The following is a 17,877-nucleotide window of genomic DNA, read 5'->3' as shown; positions in this document are numbered from 1 at the left end:
GCAAAATTTTGCGCTAAATAGAAAAAGGATCGTTAATACCAACTCACCGTGTTAATTAACAAATATTTCGCACACATTCCAACATCGCATATTCAATACTACACTCGAGAGACGTGGGAAGATGTCCCAGCCCGCCTACAAAATGATGGCGCACCTTCGCCACCTGTTCTCTACGTGCCTGTACATTTATTTGCCACCTCTTTCTAGGTACTCTCTATCGCCATCTAATAACTTGTTCCATGTCTGTAATAAATGCCATAAAAGATTAAAGATTTCTGCAGCTGTTTACCTCCCCTTCTCTCTCTCTCTTTTTTGTGAATTATTCAGTATAGTATATATACTATGACTGTTAAACCTCCATTCCTTTGCCACACCTAATCTTTGGCCCCCACAACCAGAGTTACACGCTTTCGCTGGCTGGCTACGGTATTAATTCAGACACCCATGGTTTAGTTTTATTTTCCTTTTTAAAAGAACCTAAGTTAGGGTTTGATATTATTAATTTCTGGCTTTCTAATTTTTCAGTTCAATGATAGGTGGGTGGCATGAAGCATCTGAATGAGCGGTAAGGATATATTTGTGTCCTTGCTTAGGCTATGAAGCTTTTTAGTGTTTAAACAAGTTCATCTCTCACTGCTTGTTTTACAAAATGGGCTCTATCTGCAAAGTGTGCTTATTCATGTATTAAAATATAATCTGCATTTTATGCATCAGAAATGGGAAATTTGAGTGAGATCTGTGATCTTAAAGAAGAAACCCTAGGCTTCCCCAATTAGTGATATCGTTGGGACCAGTTTTTTACTCTTGCCTTTGTAATGACAGTTTTGCATACAACCAAATCAGCCCTTAAAATACAATGCCAATCTATCTGATTGTTTGCTTCAACTGCTGTCCTTGTCTGCTCTGGTTACTAGTGGACAATAATATATAAAGCTTAAATAAAAGAGATGCAAGATTTTAAGCAGATTGCGATGGGAGTGTTTGATTTTCCACGCCATCTTACAATTTAGATACAACCCTTATGAAGGAAAATGCATTGTGGTATCGGACAGCCTCTAATGCTTTGCATGTGTGTGGACTCGCTGTTTTGTTCTATACACACTGTTGTGTAGCGTCTGGTCTGCTGTGCATTATTTTTCTCTGCAAATCATGATTAATTGGCACCTGAATTTGCATCTTTCTCCATGAATGTTTTATTTATTTTATATTTTTATCGTCTATTTGTCATCAATTTACAGATCTATGTTCCTTAATGCCCCGAAACACTCCTGTATTGTCTATCCAGCATTCTGAAGGCACATTTAACCGTATTGATTAATTAATTGAAATTCAAGAGTGTCCCTTTACTCCGGAAAATCACTTGTGCTTCACTTAATCAATAATGGACTCCTAGGAAGCAGTCTCTTACCTGTGCTTGATGGGATTTGCGACCTCTATTTAATGTTGTCCAGAGACATCCTGCGACCAGGGACTTAATTTCATGGTCGCATGACTGTATCAAGTTATCAAGTTATTTTACTCTAAAAATACAACAAATTTTTAAAAGATTATAACACATGAAAGGGGAGATTTTTGTACGCACTGTTGAAAATCTTATGAAAAGACAGTTAATATATGTCTATATATATATATATATATATATTTTATTTTTTTTAAATATCTTTAACAAAATAATGGCTATATTACTTTTTATAAATCAGGGCTAATCACTTTCATCTGCTTTTCACCATACATCAATGGGGATGGAACCAGGCCTGAAATTTGATTATATGGTTGTTTTTTTACTATTAGACTGTATATGACAATTTAATAATTTATTAGATCGTATGGATTGACATGCTATGTTGGATGGAATTATGAACCATAATGTGGGATGGAATCATGGAACCATAAGCAATCAGTTCACGATCTGTAAAAGCACCTCCTTTTCAGCAATAACCAGATCCAGGCAACGAAACTTGCTAAAATAAAGCCAGCCAGAAGCACCTTGCCTATTTAACAAAAGTCCTTTACTAATGAAAGCAGCTCAAAAATAACTGGACAATGTAAGGTGTAGATTCATACCAGATAGCAGGCCTGGAATTTGACGGCCACCCCTGTTTTTTATGACGGTTTAGTAATTTTAATGTCTTTCATTTTACGTTTTAAAAAAATGTAAAGTGTCAATTTTTTTTTAATTTGTGAATAGTTTAATATAAATTCTTTAAGCTTCATAGAATTGAAGTTCCAATAAAATTCAATTGAAGTGAAAAGAAATAATTCCATAAAAAAAAGTAAAACTTTGAAAAACAATGATAAATTAGTAATGCACTAAAAAAAATCTTAATGATAAATTAGTAATGCACTAAAAAAATCTTAAATTTACTTGTAAGTTTCTAAATTCATCCCAAAAATCTTGTTTATTATAAAAATAGAAACCATTTTAGATTTTTTTATTACAATATTTAAAAAAATTAGAAATGATTATATCTTATTATTTCAATTGTTAGAAGTTTCTATATTGATATTTAAGACAATTTTTAAAAAATATTAAAAACTAAATTGACAAAGTTTCTAAATTTATATAAGAAAAACATACTAAAAATTCATATAAAAATAATATAAAATTAGAAATAATTATATCTTAATCATACCATTCTAAAATATTCTAAATAAATTCATATATTTATAATAAACATTGTAAAATAATATATATAAATATATATTACCTATTATAATATTTTACGGCTTATTAATAATTTTAAGTGTCATATATACGGTTTGTGGAAAAAATAGCGTGTCGATACTTACGGTCCACTAATTTTATTAGTTGTAATATACGATCTAAAAGTGCAAAAACAGCCATATAGCCTGTCAAATTCCAGGCCTGCCAGATAGCTTGGAGTGCATGTACTTCATACCGTACAGTAATTATTTGAGTCTTTTAAAAGGCTTATCTTTAAAAACACTTTTTTAGGCTTCCTAAAAACTTATGGTGCTAGCTAGTCTCCCATGGAGGGATGCTTCCTAAAAATTTTTAGGGGGTGCTGCTGAGTTTTTTACTTCTTTGTAAAAAACACTTCTTTTTTCCTTGAATTTTTGAGTTTCTAAAGCTCGGGTCTCGTGGAGGGAGGCTGCTTAAAAATTTTCAGATTTTTACAATTTCAGTGGTCTCGTGATTTTTGTAGTGCAGTTTCAGCGATTTTTGTAGTGCAGTTTCAGCTTAAAAGTTTTTTTAGCTCCAAAATTAAAATTTACTCAAGCTGATCTCATGGCGGTTGAAATGAAAATGGAGAGAAAATAAATATAAAGGTGATGATATTCCACTTTTTCAAGTTGTTTAGCTCCAAAATTAAAATTTACTCAAGCTGATCTCGTGGCGGGTGAAATGAAAATGGAGAGAAAATAAATATAAAGGTGATGATATTGCACTTTTTCAACTTCACTTCAAGTTCATATCATACAAATAAAGTAGTGCGACATGCCTAAGACATCATAACATAGAAATCACCATAAATAATTGGCATTATATCATACAAATCACCATACAAAAGCAAACAATGGGACTGTTAACGGGTTTAACTGCAGTCACCCCTTTACCGTGAGGGTGTGCCCTAGTAAAGGATGAAAAGTTATTGTCCCTTTGTACAAAACCCAACAGCGTTGGCAGGTCCCATCATTTGTTTTTAGATGATTTGTATGTTATGATTTTTTAGGCTGGGTGAGATTTTTTAGGAAAATTTTAAATCTGCTGTCCCCGTGGAGTGCAGTTTAATCCATTGTCATCTATATTATGTGTGCTGATAAAACAAGTAAAAATAATCATTTTCCCTGCAAAATATATTTTTAATAAAAATCTAAACTTAAATGTTTGGGGCTTCCTAAAAAATAGAGTTAAAAAATAGAGTTAGAGCTGGTGAGATTTTATAGGAAAATTTTAAAGCTGCTGTCCCCATGAATTTTGTAGTGGAGTGCAGTTTAAGCTCCAAAATTTACGGAAGCTTGTGGTCTCGTTGAATATCCATTGTCTTCTATACACATGTGATAAAACTAAGTAAAAAAAATCATTCTCCCTCCAAAATATATTTTTAATAAAAATCTAAACTTAAATGTTTGACAAGTGGCACAAAACATATCTAAACTGGTGGGGCAATTTCTAGCCCCACCCCATTTTCACCCGTTCAAATATGCAAGCCTAAACAGTAGGAGCTTCTATTTTTTTTTAAAAAGATTTCAAACTCCTACTTTTTAGGAAAAGATTTCAAATAATCTTGTAATATAATTTTTTTTTCTCCATGGGACCCAGGCCTGGAATTTGATGGCCACCCCTGCCTTCATATGAATTTTTTTATGACGGTTTAGTCATAATGTATTTCGTTTTACATTTAAATTTTTTTAAATTTGTGAATAGTTTAATATAAATTTTTTAAATTTGTGAATAGTTTAATATAAATTCTTTAAGCTCAACAAAATTGAAGTTCTAGTAAAATTCAATTGCTAAATAATTTCATGAAGAAAATGTAAAAATTTAAAAAACAATGATAAATTAATACTAAAAAATCTTAAATTTATTTGTAAGTTTCTAAATTCACACACAAAAATCTTGATACCAATAAATATTACCTATTATAATTTTTTACCGCTTATTAATAATTTCAAGTGTCATATATACGGTTTTTGGAAAAAATAGCCTGGCGATACATACGGTCTACTAATTTTATTAGTTGTAATATACAGTCTAAAAGTGCAAAAACGGCCATATAGCCTGTCAAATTCCAGGACTGATGGGACCTCTTCTTCCTAAAAAAAAATAGAAGCTTAAGCCCCCTCATGGGACTGCACCCCGTAGGCATCTTCTTTTGTAAGAAGAATAGTAGCCTCCCAAATTTCTAAGCTTGGTAAAGGGAGCTTGGAGTGCAATAACGTTTTTCTCATGGAATGCATTAACATTAATTACCTTTGTAGAGAATAGTTTTGAAGTTAGAGAACCAAATCAGAGGAATATATCTGGACATTAACAGATCAAGAATCCTTGTGGTTTGATTCAACACCGTGGAATATATCCGGACTTTAACAGATCAAGAATCCCGTGGGGTTTGAATCAACACTTTGAGATATCGATCTTGTGCTTAACACACACACTAAGCAACATATCAAGCCTAGAGAATGTTAGTCAACTCTGAGTGTTTAACACTTTTAAGCCTTGAAGTGTAAGCTTAACTTTTAAGCCTTGAAGTGTAAGCTTAACTTTTAAGCCTTGAAGTGTAAGCTTAGTGTGTGTGATTGAAGCCTAGAAGTGCAAGCTTAGTGTGTGTGATTTAAGCCGTTCGCTGCAGTACTAATGCTGAGGGTGGAACTGTTATGTATATATGTGTAGATACATACCCATCCATTTATATGAAATATATACACAAATATATATGTAATGGTTAAATTTGTATACTTATGTCAATTCCCAATTAGATTTGGGCCCATTTGATTTAATGCCTCGATATAATTACATATTCATAAATATATGTGTGTAGATACTTACGTATACATCTTCAATACATACATAAATATGTGTGTGTATGTACAAACATATAACATCTACAAATATATAAAATGTATGCATGTGTGTGTGCTTGCATGGCTTTATTGAAGTGGAGCAGGGAGGCCTTAATAGTAGGTGTTTGAGGCATTAAGGGACATGGAGCTGTTTAAATAACAAGTTGGAGAAAGAGAGGAACTCACGTAGGATATTGTCAGTGGGTTTTCTTTGCCTCCTGCATACCAGTGCTGAATGGTGGAAATCTTTATTGTAGCAGATGAAAAATATAATTGTAAGCCAGAATGCAAAAGATCACTATGTCCATAGTTCATTATTTTGCGAAAACGTTTCGTCATTACTCCTAGTCCTATATATCTCCTTCCCTCTATCTTTATCTTTATTTGTGTATCTCTCCCTCTCACATTCTCTCTCTCTACCTCCCTCTCTGCCTATCTATCCCTCCTCTCTCTTTATCTTTCCCTCTCTCCATGTTTCTCTCCATCTTCATCTCTATCTCCTTACCCCTCTATCTTGCTCTTCCCCTCTCTATTTCTCCCTCTTTATATCCACATCTCTCCCTTGCTCTTCATTACTAATTATCTTATTGATTCAAAGGTTTAGTTTCAATCACATTTGGATCCTTTTAAGTGGATCTAAGTGATTGTGTTGATTTGAAGCTATCACTTCCTTATTGAGACTCTTGTTCCACAAGCAACATCGTTTTCTAAATGGTCTATCAATTGACCTCATCTACTACACAAATTTTTTAATTGGCCTACCAATTGACCTCATGTATTACACAAATGTATGCAACAAATAGACCAAATTTTTTCCTAATTAACCTTCCCCACCTCTTTGGCGTACCCATTGCACACCAAGGTGTGATTGCTAGTTAATATTATAGTGTACTTTATTTTGCATGGCGTATATTAATATAATATAGTTTATCTTCCAACTTTGATGGAAGAGATACATTTTTTGTTATGATTTCTGTTTTCTGTGTTATTTGTGCTAGTACTTTGGTTGTGTTTGCCAGCAGTAAAAGTGTGAATACATTGATTCATATTGATTGTAGCATTTTTAAAGTGTGTTCCAAGCTTCATGCAAAAGAACTGGGAATAATATGTGTAAATGAATGCATTTCTTTGGCTTAAGAATTAGTTATTATTATTTTTTAAGTTTTAAACAATAAAACCGAATGCTTTGTTGGTAGTAGGATGCTTTTGTTTGGACACTTTGAAGTGAGCCTAACACCTTTGCCATATTTTTTCAGGTACCTTTACCTTTCGAAAAAAGATGATCCTCGTTTAATGTTGAATTGCTAGCATCTGGGTTTGTTATAGAAGACTAATTTTTATGGTGTCGAGAAATGGATGGTTCAACACCAAATCTTATCAATTTGTAATTATTCTAGTGAGATTACACTTGAAAAACTCTCTTAGAAAATTTAAGCTTTAATGATCTTCTAGGTTGTAAAATAAAGCTTAAAAAAGTGATTACAAATTTATATACCATGAATTTCAAGTAAGCAAAGCATACATTCCAACTTACCACAATCAATGCATGTTGGGAGATGGTCACTTTGCATACTCCTGACTTTTAACCTCACAAAATATTAGTGCCAATTTGCAACATCATTCTCTTCTTTATCGCCTACTTTTAACTTGACCCCATGTCTGTAATGCATCCCTACCTTATATAGAATCTTGTTCATACCATTCAAGTTAGAAAGTGAGTTTTGAGCTCATTTTTCCTCTCTTTTCCTTCTTCCGGTAATATCCAGTATGGTATATATGCTTTGGCTACCAACCTTCCATACATTCGGGAGCCCTACTATTCTAATGGGGCTGAATCGGATTAATCACAAATGCATGCCTTTGCTGGCTGTCTGTATTATTAATTCAAATGCCCATAGTTTACTTCTTATTTTGATGTTTAGTTCTAATTTTCCTTTAAAAAAAATATTGTAGGGTTTGATTTCCTTAATTTAGGGTTTCTTTGTTTTTCAGTTCAATGAAAGGTGGGCGGCACAAAGCATCCTAGTGGCAGGTAAGGATATATGCGATCCCCTGCTTAAGCTATTGATCTTTCTAGTGTTAAACAAATTCGTGCTATTGTGCTTGTTCCTTTTTTTCTTAAAGCGCTTGTTGCTTTGAACCTGCCAATTTCAATTGTTTAAACAACAAGCACAGAAAAATGATATTGCACATATTATGCAACCATGATTTCATTCAGAATTCTAAAAATCTGTAAGGAAAAAGCCTCTTATCCTACAACCATGTCCAAATTTGGTGCTTAAAAGTTGCCATTTCCCTATGTGTGTCCACAAAACTGCCAATATTTGATGAACTTTGTATACATTTCTTTTGTAAGATATGTTCAGTATATTTATGCTTTTATTGATGGACCCGGTTGTTTTCCTTCCATAGATCAACAAGATATAAATGATTTCTTACCTCTATTTATTAACAATTACATTGCATAAAAAGTGATAAAATCAAAGTGGCAATTAAATAATGTATGTACTAATGATATATCAATATATGAAAGACGTTTACAAATTGCATATTTAATAAATGGGCTCTTCCAGCAAGATACGCTTTTAATGTATGAAATATGACATGTATTGCATGTTTGCCAAGAGGGGAACTTGATTAACACATCTGATCTTACTGATGAAACCCAAGGCCTCCCTGATGAGCTTAAAAGATCACTCAGCATTTGCTTTCTTATTTTTGTGGCAGCAAACTATTGGGACCAAATTTCTACTCTGCTCTGTTAATGAGAGTTTTGTGTGCAACTAAATCAATCTCCAAAATTCTTTGCCAATCTATCTGGATAATAACTTTCTCATGGGTAGGTATGAAGATAGTTAGAATAGCCATCATTTGCTGCATCCCCTTGTCTGGTACAGCTGCTGTGCTCGACAGAAAATCTCTTCTCTGCCTTCTACTCGGTGCCAAAATGAGCAATTCCTAGTTTGTCTATCAACAATGTGTAATTTCTGCTTATCTTCCACTGATAGGATTTTATGCTAGAGAAAATTGAGAAGTAATACATACAGCTCTCTTGTTAGACTTTGAATTTTAAGAACTAAATAATTTTATCATTTATGCTCTTACTAGACACCAGTATGATGAGAAAGAAATTAACAAGAGGGGCGCCCCCTGTTGGAGTTTGGGGATCATCTCTGCCATATTGGGGAATCAAATCTGGGGATGAACGTGATATGACTGAATGGCCTTATGCATTTTTGCCACCATTAGTTACAAAAGAAATTTGTACCACATTTTTCGCACTGTCAAAATTCTAATGGATTGAAGTTCTATATATGTATATATTAGTCAGTAGTATTTGAATTTTCCTTATATATGGTATGCATTAACATTTTGGAATAGAAAATAATCAACCCACACCTAAGTGAGGAGAAGAGTAAAAAATATCTTACATGATTCTAGTGTAGATAAAATTAATAGCATCAATATTCAAGAATCTAGCTAGATTAAAGAGTAAAGAAAATGTGATTAAGTTAATGCTTGGAAATTTGGCACCGTATCGTGGTTTAGGCCAACCAAATTTTTTCAGGCAAAATGGTTTCTCTCAATAAAAAAAGTTTTGAGGAAATCAAATCTGCCTGAAATTGCTGCCCCCTACATGGTAGCATCGAAAAATAACTTGACTGAAATAAACTTGGGCAAAACAAATTTTCCTGGGAGACGAAAATATACACTCAACACTATATAGGTAGGCCCTCCACTTCACAATGGGGTAGGACCTCGCCTCTCCATTCTTTAAATTACTTTTGTGGCAATTTTTTTTTTATCATTATCTGATTTGTGGCACTGTATTTCCAAGCATCTGAATTTTTGCCACAAACTTCAATGGATAGACTGGAAATGATAGTGCTGTAAATTGGATCAAGCTTTACAAATAGTTCAAATCTCTGTTGGAATGGACATTAAGCAAAGCAGTGGATGTTGGAAAGTGAGTGTTCACTATAGGAATCGGAATGGGGCAAACCATGACCAGGAGAGAAGGTGAAATGGACATTAAGCAAAGCAGTGGATGTTGGAAAGTGAGTGTTCACTATAGGAATAGGAATGGGGCAAACCATGACCCGGAGAGAAGGTGAAATCATTGATAGAATATAATTCATCTACACATGCAGAGTGTAGATACTATAAAAAATGGGTGTGGGCACATTTATTGTTGGCAGAGAAGAAAAGAGGATGAAGTGGATTGAGTGATAGGAGAGTGTATGTGTATGGGTATGGTGGAGGAGGATCAAATTCTTGAGTCCATTGGCTCAAATTCCATGTCTGTTTTATAGCACCATCAACCCCTAATGCTAAAATTGGTTGGGCTGCCATGGCTTTGTAGCCACTGCACATGGTTGTTGAGAATTATGGTACTTGCTATTGTGAGAAAGCCAAGGCCTGATGTTTAGAGTTGAGACCTTCCCTCTGAGTGATGGCATATATGTTTTAGGGAATGTAAAGATGGAGATGGGACCATGCGGAAACTAACACATAATTCGTAATTGTAAAAGCTGAGTTTGGCAGAAATAGAGTTTTCCATATGGCCCACTCTGACCAGTGGAAAATATTGGGGCACTAGGAATTTTTGGTAGTTGGAATGATAGGAACTATTAAATGCATGGAGGCGTGAGCTATTTATGTTTTTCTTGTTTTCTATCTTCTTTTGAGTGGCTTTCCTTATTCAACTAAGAATACTCCACCTGCTTAATTCCCTTAATCTGACCCCTTAAATCCATTAAATCTGTCATCTTATTCCATATCGAATTTTCATGAAGAATACAAAATGGAATATGCATCAAAATTCTTTAGGTAGTGCGAACCAATCTAATCTTTTAATTGAATATTCTCAAATCTTTTAATTGAATATTCTCAATGCATGGTTCTCACTCTTGAAGACTTGCTTCTGCAATTAAAGCAGCTAGTTTTCCATGGTTGGTAAATATATGATTTCTTTTTGTTTTTTACTAAATTGCCTTATTCTGTTAATTATAGTCTCAGTCGTAACACTAAAGAAAATAAAACTGTCTCCTTATTTTTATCAGCGCACAGAAACTAAGTCTGTCATTTGCGATTTAATTAGGATTAAATTTAGTTAGTATTAACTAACAAATTTGCTATGCTATGATTAGTTAATGCATCGTTGAGTTTATTTAAGGAAATAATCGCCGGTGTAGAAGGATCATGGCTCCACACAGGGGTCACGACCCTATGTGGAACCACGTGGTTCCACATAGGATCGTGCCTCGATCGCGAAACCCTGTGGAGGAACGATCCAATGGAAACAAAAGATATATATGCGCTACCCTCTCTGTTGATAATATATCGGATAGAAGAAAACAATACTGTGATCGGTAGTAAATATAATCGTTTGCTTTTCATCTGCAGAGGCAAATTGATAAGACTAATAAAATCAGTTTTACATTCCTTATATCCTACCCGAAAACTTCTAAACTAGTTGTCTCAGAATTCTGATTGCTCAGAAAGTAATAACAGTCTATTTACATTCACATGGTATCAGAGCCTAAATACTTAAGATCCGAATAGACTGAAAGCGAAGTTTACAAAATTGAAGAGTTCTAAAATGGCGAACACAATCAGATTCGAGGACAGACTCGAAGGAGCAACAAATTTTGTGGCTTGGAAAGTCAGAATTATGATAGTGTTAAAAGAGAACAAAGTAATCAAATTCATAAAAGAAGACAAGCCCGAACCTGAAGGCGAACCTGAGAAAACTGTATGGAATGAAGGAAATGATAAAGCTGTAAAAATCGTGATAGATGCAGTAAGGGATCACATAATACCACTTATATTAAAATATGACAACTCATATGAAATGTTCAAAACCCTTAATATGACAACTCATATGAAATGTTCAAAACCCTTAATATGACAACTCATATGAAATGTTCAAAACCCTTGAAAGGACGTATGAAATAAACAATCCGAGCAAAACCCTAGCTCTAAAAAGACAGTTGAGCCACATAAGTATAAATAAAGGTGAAACAATAAACTCATACTTCATGAGGATAGGTTCACTCAGAGATCAACTGCAAAAACTTGATTATCATGTCGAGAAGCAAGAACTATCAATGATTACCCTAGACGGATTACTTGAATCCTGGGAATCATTCAAACAAGGCATAAATGCAAGGGATAAATTCACAGAATTTGATCGACTAAGGGATGACTGCCTCCTTGAAGAATCAAGGCAAATGAAAGGGGAAAATCACAAAACTAAAGATGAGGACCTCCACATTCTAAATACCGACTCCCGTAAGAAAGGCAAGAAGAGAAACTTCAAGAAGAGAAAATCCCATCATGGGAAAAGCTTTCATAAGAAAGACATGTCAAAAATCCAATGTCATAGATGTGATCAGTATGGACATATGTCATTTATTTGTCCTGACAAAGTAAAACAGCAGGCATCATTCGCCAAAGTAGAGAGGAACACAGAACTTGAATCTGAGAAGTTTGTATCATATTCGGCACTATCAAGTCAAGCTTCAAACAAGTCTTAACACTTGGGTGATAGACAGTGGATCGTCAAGACATGTTACCGAGTTCAGAGAATTATTAGACTCAATGGAAGAGGGATCAAATAAAGAGGTAACAATAGGGGATGACTCTGCACATCCGGTAAAAGGCGTAGGGACATGTACAATTTTCTAAAGTCTGGAACCTCAATCCAACTCACCAGAGTACTATTTGTACCAAGCATCGAAAGGAACCTAGTCTCTATCTCTGCACTTGAGGATGATGGATATAGAGTCACATTTATAGAAGGAAAGGTAATGGCATGGCGAAAAACATCCACCTTCAAAAGAGCACAAGTGATTGGTTATAGACAAGGGCATCTATATGAATTGTGTAATGAGCCAAATAAAACCCTACTTCATGAAGTCACAGATCAAACAGAAATTTGGCCTAGAAGACTAGGGCACTTACACTTTCGTGCTCTACCCTCTATGGAGAAATTAGTCACAGGACTACCTAAACTAAAGCCAATTCATTCAGATGTTTGTAAAGGATGTGCACTAGGGAAAAACACTAAAAGTTCTTTTCCCTGCAGCTCTAGGAAAACTAAAGGTGTACTAGAACTAGTTCACTCTGACTTATGTGGGCCTATGTTTGAACCATCACTAGGAAACACATTATACTATGTAATCTTTGTAGACGATTTCTCTAGGAAAACTTGGATTTTTTTTTTTAAAAGGCCTATGTTTGAACCATCACTAGGAAACACATTATACTATGTAATCTTTGTAGACGATTTCTCTAGGAAAACTTGGATTTATTTTTTTAAAAGTAAAGAATCTAAAGATATTCTTAGGAAATTTGAAGAGTTCAAATCTATTACAGGATTTTCTGGTAGGAAAATCAAAACTCTAAGGACTGACAATGGTAGGGAATACACATCAGAGGTATTTAAAGAGTTTTGTAAAGATGCTGGGATTAAGAGGGAGTTCACTGTACCCTACAATCCTCAACAAAACGGGGTTGCTGAAAGAAAGAATAGAACAATAATAGAAGCGGCAAGGGCTATGTTGTTGGATCAAAACCTAGAAATTGCACTTTGGGGAGAAGCCACTAATACCGCTGTATACATTCAAAATAGATGTCCTCACTCTCATATTGGTGACAAAACTTCTGAAGAAGTGTTTACTGGAATTAAACCTTATATTAGCCATCTCAAAATATTTGGATGTCCTGTTTATATTCATGTACCTAAGGAGAAAAGAACTAAACTAGAACCTACTGGGCAGAAAGGGATTTTTGTAGGATATAGTGAAACATCTAAAGCCTACAGAATATTCATCCCTGGTCAAAGACAAATAGAATTAAGCAGAGATGTCATATTTGAAGAAGATGTAGCCATTAACAAAACAAGGAGTTCCATCACACTTGAAATCCCAACTAATTCCATGAATTTGGAAGAAGATTCTCTTTCTGAAACTCAGAGGGAGCAACCTGAGGAAAACACCTTGGAACATGAGAACACTACAACAGAGAATCCCAGGAAGAGACCACTATGGGTGACCAAAACTGTACAGGAAGCAGAATCCTTTGCAGCACTAGAGGAACATTTAGAGAAAGCAAAAGACCTTCAAAATTCTCTAGCTATGTTACTCTTATGACAGACCCTCATAAATGCTGAACCTTCAAGTGTTGGAGAGGCTCTTAAACAGCAAGTATGGAAGGATGCCATGATAGAGGAATATCAATCTATCTTAAAGAATGATGTGTGGAAAATTGTGCCTAGACCTAAAGGAAAATCAGTTGTATCTTCTAAATGGCTCTTTATAAATTAAGCATGTTGCCTATGGCAGTATAGAAAAACATAAGGCAAGATTTGTTGCTCGAGGCTTCTCACAGAAGGAAGGAATTGACTATGAAGAAACATTTGCACCAGTTGCATGATACACTTCTGTCAAAACAATCTTGGCTATAGCAGCATCTAAAGGATGGAAAGTTCATCAAATGGATGTAAGAACTGCATTTTTGAATAGAACAATTGAAGAAGAAGTATATCTAGAGCAACTTGAGAGATTTGAGGTAAATAATGCAAAAACACATGTATGCAAGCTAGAGAAAGCACTGTATGGATTAAAACAAGCTCCTAGCCTTGACAGTTACTTATTAGGGATAGGTTTCTCTAAGAACATTGCCGATCCAAATCTGTATTTCAAAACAATCAAAGGTGAAATGTTGATACTAATACTATATGTAGATGACTTATTAATTATAGGCGAAGATCATCTCATTGCAAAATGCAAACAGGAACTAGCTTCAGAGTTTGAGATGAAGGATTTAGGTCTACTCCATTATTTCCTTGGATTAGAAGTATGGCAAAAACCAGATGGTATTTATTTAAATCAAGGTAAATACACCATTGACATTCTGAAGAGATTTGGAATGATGAATTGCAAGCCAATGTCATCTCCTATGGAAACAAACCTTCATAAACTAAAAGAAGCTTAGCAGATTCCAGATTTGCAGATCCAACATTATACAGATAGATTATTGGATCATTAATGTACTTAGTCAACACCAGACCTAATATATGTTATGCAGTAAATGCACTCAGTCATTATGTAGTAAATGCACTCAGTCAACACATTTGGGTTGCAATAAAGCATATATTGAGATATCTACAAGGTACCCTGGACTATGGACTTCATAATGAACACACTGCATTAAACCTACATGGATACTTTGATTCAGACTTGGCTAGAAGCATTATAGACAGGAAGAGCACTTCAGGATGCTGTTTCAGCTTAGGATCAGCTATGGTATCTTGGATCTGCAGAAAACAATCATTCGTAGCTCAAAGCTCCACAAAAGCTGAATATATAGCTGCATCCATGGCAACTAAGGAAGCCGTATGGTTGAGGAAACTGATAGTAGGACTGTTTGGTGAAAATCTGAAGCCTACAATCATTCATTGTGACAATCAAAGCTGCATTAAACTTTCAGTGAATCCAGTTCTCCATGATAGATCCAAGCACATTGAGATTCCATATCACTATGTGAGAGATATGACAGAGAGAAAGGTAATAAGACTGGAATATGTCAATACAGGAGACCAGACAACTGACATTCTCACCAAACCCCTAGCAAGAGTGAAAATTGATTACTTTAGGAGGTATCTTGGTATGGTTAAAATATAATTGATGCATATAAAGATGTTTAAAATTTATGTAAACTTCATGATCATATAATTAAGTATATGAAGTATGTAACCTTTCCTTGTGTACATTTCTAAAGGATGACAATTCTTTAGTTAATGAACACTTGTATTTTAACATTGTAAGGTGACGATCTTATAAATGTTTGAAAGATCATATAAACTGAAAATCTGAATATCAGAAATATGATATAGTAGACATTATGTAAGCAGATTAATGTCAGTGCACATACTAGATTCTTTAGTTAATGAACACTTGTATTTTAACATTGTAAGGTGACGATCTTATAAATGTTTGAAAGATCATATAAACTGAAAATCTGAATATCAGAAATATGATATAGTAGACATTATGTAAGCAGATTAATGTCAGTGCACATACTATATCCTGAGTATCACACGATGATACTTCACACCTAGTGATGTAATTCTCGTGAGATTAGTGGTGAGCTCAATTAAGTTTTAGGTCTATACCCATAAGACTAAGAGGGAGTGTTAATTATAGTCTTAGTTGTAACACTCAGGAAAATAAATTTGCCTCCTTATTTTTATCAGCGCACAGAAACTAAGTCTGTCATTTGCGATTTAATTAGGATTAAATTTAGTTAGTATTAACTAACAAATTTGCTATGCTATGATTAGTTAATGCATTGTTGAGTTTATTTAAGGAAATAATCACCGGTGTAGAAGTGTAGAAGGATCGTGGCTCCACACAGGGGTCGCGATCCTATGTGGAACCAATCACCGGTGTAGAAGTGTAGAAGGATCGTGGCTCCACACAGGGGTCACGACCCTATGTGGAACCACGTGGTTCCACATAGGATCGCGACCCCTGTGGAGCCATGATCCAATGGAAACAAAAGATATATGGTTCCACATAGGGTCGTGACCCCTGTGGAGCCATGATCCAATGGAAACAAAAGATATATATGCGCTACCCTCTTTGTTGTGGCTCCATGGAAACAAAAGATATATATGCGCTACCCTCTTTGTTGATAATATATCGGATAGAAGTGGTTCCACATAGGGTCGTGACCCCTGTGGAGCCATGATCCAATGGAAACAAAAGATATATATGCGCTACCCTCTTTGTTGTGGCTCCATGGAAACAAAAGATATATATGCACTACCCTCTTTGTTGATAATATATCAGATAGAAGAAAACAATACTGTGATCGGTAGTAAATATAATCATTTGCTTTTCATCTGCATAGGCAAATTGATAAGACTAATTAAATCGGTTTTACATTCCTTATATCCTACCCTAAAACTTTAAACTAGTTGTCTCAGAATTCTGATTGCTCAGAAAGTAATAACAGTCTATTTACATTCACATCTTCAATTGAAGATTCTGATCATGTTCTCCATCTAAATGCTATATCCATCCATACACACACATATACGTTAAGTGCATACTTACCCTTTTGCTTGGATTTTCCCATTTCTTGGTGGGTTTACTTAATAAACCAATGGCATGACGTGTTTGTTTGTGGGGTACTGATGTACAGAGATTCTGTCTAGTTATGCTTTGGGAGCAGTTTATTATTGTATATATCTCGTTGTTTGTAGCAGCTAGATAATAATCATCAACATGTGTGTAGTTAGAGCGTGAAATTGGTCAACAATTTCTCAAATTGATCTCGTGTCTTCATTTTAAAAAATCTTCTAATTGCTAAAGGCCACAGATTCTATGAACCTTTTCACTCCACTAATAACCCTTACATTTGTCGAAAGGTTTTTCTTATATACCAAACATTTCAAGGATTTCATTTATTCTCCTTAGATTATTTGCAATAATGTGAATGCAAACCATAGGAACAAGTATACGATCCCCCATGCATTAAAGACCGACCTTGCTGATGTAGCTCATAAATTCTTCTTTGTATCCTTCAAATTTTTCTATTTGCTTCGACTTGTCGAGGGTCATGTGAGCTGTGTTTATAAGAACATAGCTGTGAGTCAATTAGGTTGTGTTCCAAGGCAGCTGAATTATTTTTCATGCTATAACCTGTTGGGATATATCCAGCATTATCGGTAGAAGGGCTTTTGTAGTGTAAATTCATTTCCCGTGATCCACATGTTGCAACATATCTTCTTTCCTTGATGTTATGAACTGATTTGTGGTTGTCCACGCCTATACGGCTGAGGATTTTCATTTTCTCCATTTTAATTCTCAAATTTCTTCAATGATACATCACCTTTCGGTCAATGCTCTCCATTATATCTTTCATCAAAGTATGGGTAGATCTGGTGTGTTGGCATCAACACATTCATTCTCATTGAAGCTAATCTCATCTATAATGCTATTATCTGCAGGCCACTGAGTGTCTGAATTACTATGCTGAGCTGATATTCTGTTGACTGTGAATAATGTGGTTGCATGAAGATTTAATCTTTTGATTTTGTTCCTACCACATTTCCTGCCCTTAAATTGCATTTCAGTTTGTTACCATAAGAAAGTTTCAAGTATCATGATTAGCTAGATATAATACTATTAGCTGCAGGCCACTGAGTGACTAAACCACTATGCTGAGTTAATATGGCTGCATAAGTTTATATCATCATCTATTTTTATCCTCGATTTTGCTCCTAGTACATTTCTTGGCCTTAGATTGCATTCAGTTTTACTGCCATTGGAAGGAAAG

The 17,877-nt window shown here is 34.7% G+C and overlaps 1 protein-coding gene across 10 annotated transcripts in view; it reads left to right on the top strand.

Annotated features, from left to right (window-relative positions):
- Positions 1–247: 247 nt before the first annotated feature.
- The window catches only part of LOC131034307 (F-box/kelch-repeat protein At2g44130), a 45,028-nt gene continuing 27,398 nt past the window's right edge, over positions 248–17,877 (top strand). For 3 of the 10 annotated variants that reach the window (XM_057965785.2, XM_057965786.2, XM_057965778.2), the window contains exons 1-4: positions 252–426; positions 526–565; positions 6,783–6,910; positions 7,519–7,558. The gene's annotated coding sequence lies outside the window, so the exon portion shown is untranslated. The other 7 variants (XR_009103777.2, XR_009103774.2, XM_057965781.2 and 4 more) reach the window with 7 other exon arrangements.

Source organism: Cryptomeria japonica, chromosome 3 (genome assembly GCF_030272615.1).
Source record: "Cryptomeria japonica chromosome 3, Sugi_1.0, whole genome shotgun sequence".
Classification (NCBI taxonomy): domain Eukaryota; kingdom Viridiplantae; phylum Streptophyta; class Pinopsida; order Cupressales; family Cupressaceae; genus Cryptomeria; species Cryptomeria japonica.
This window is presented reverse-complemented; position numbering and strand designations above follow the sequence as displayed.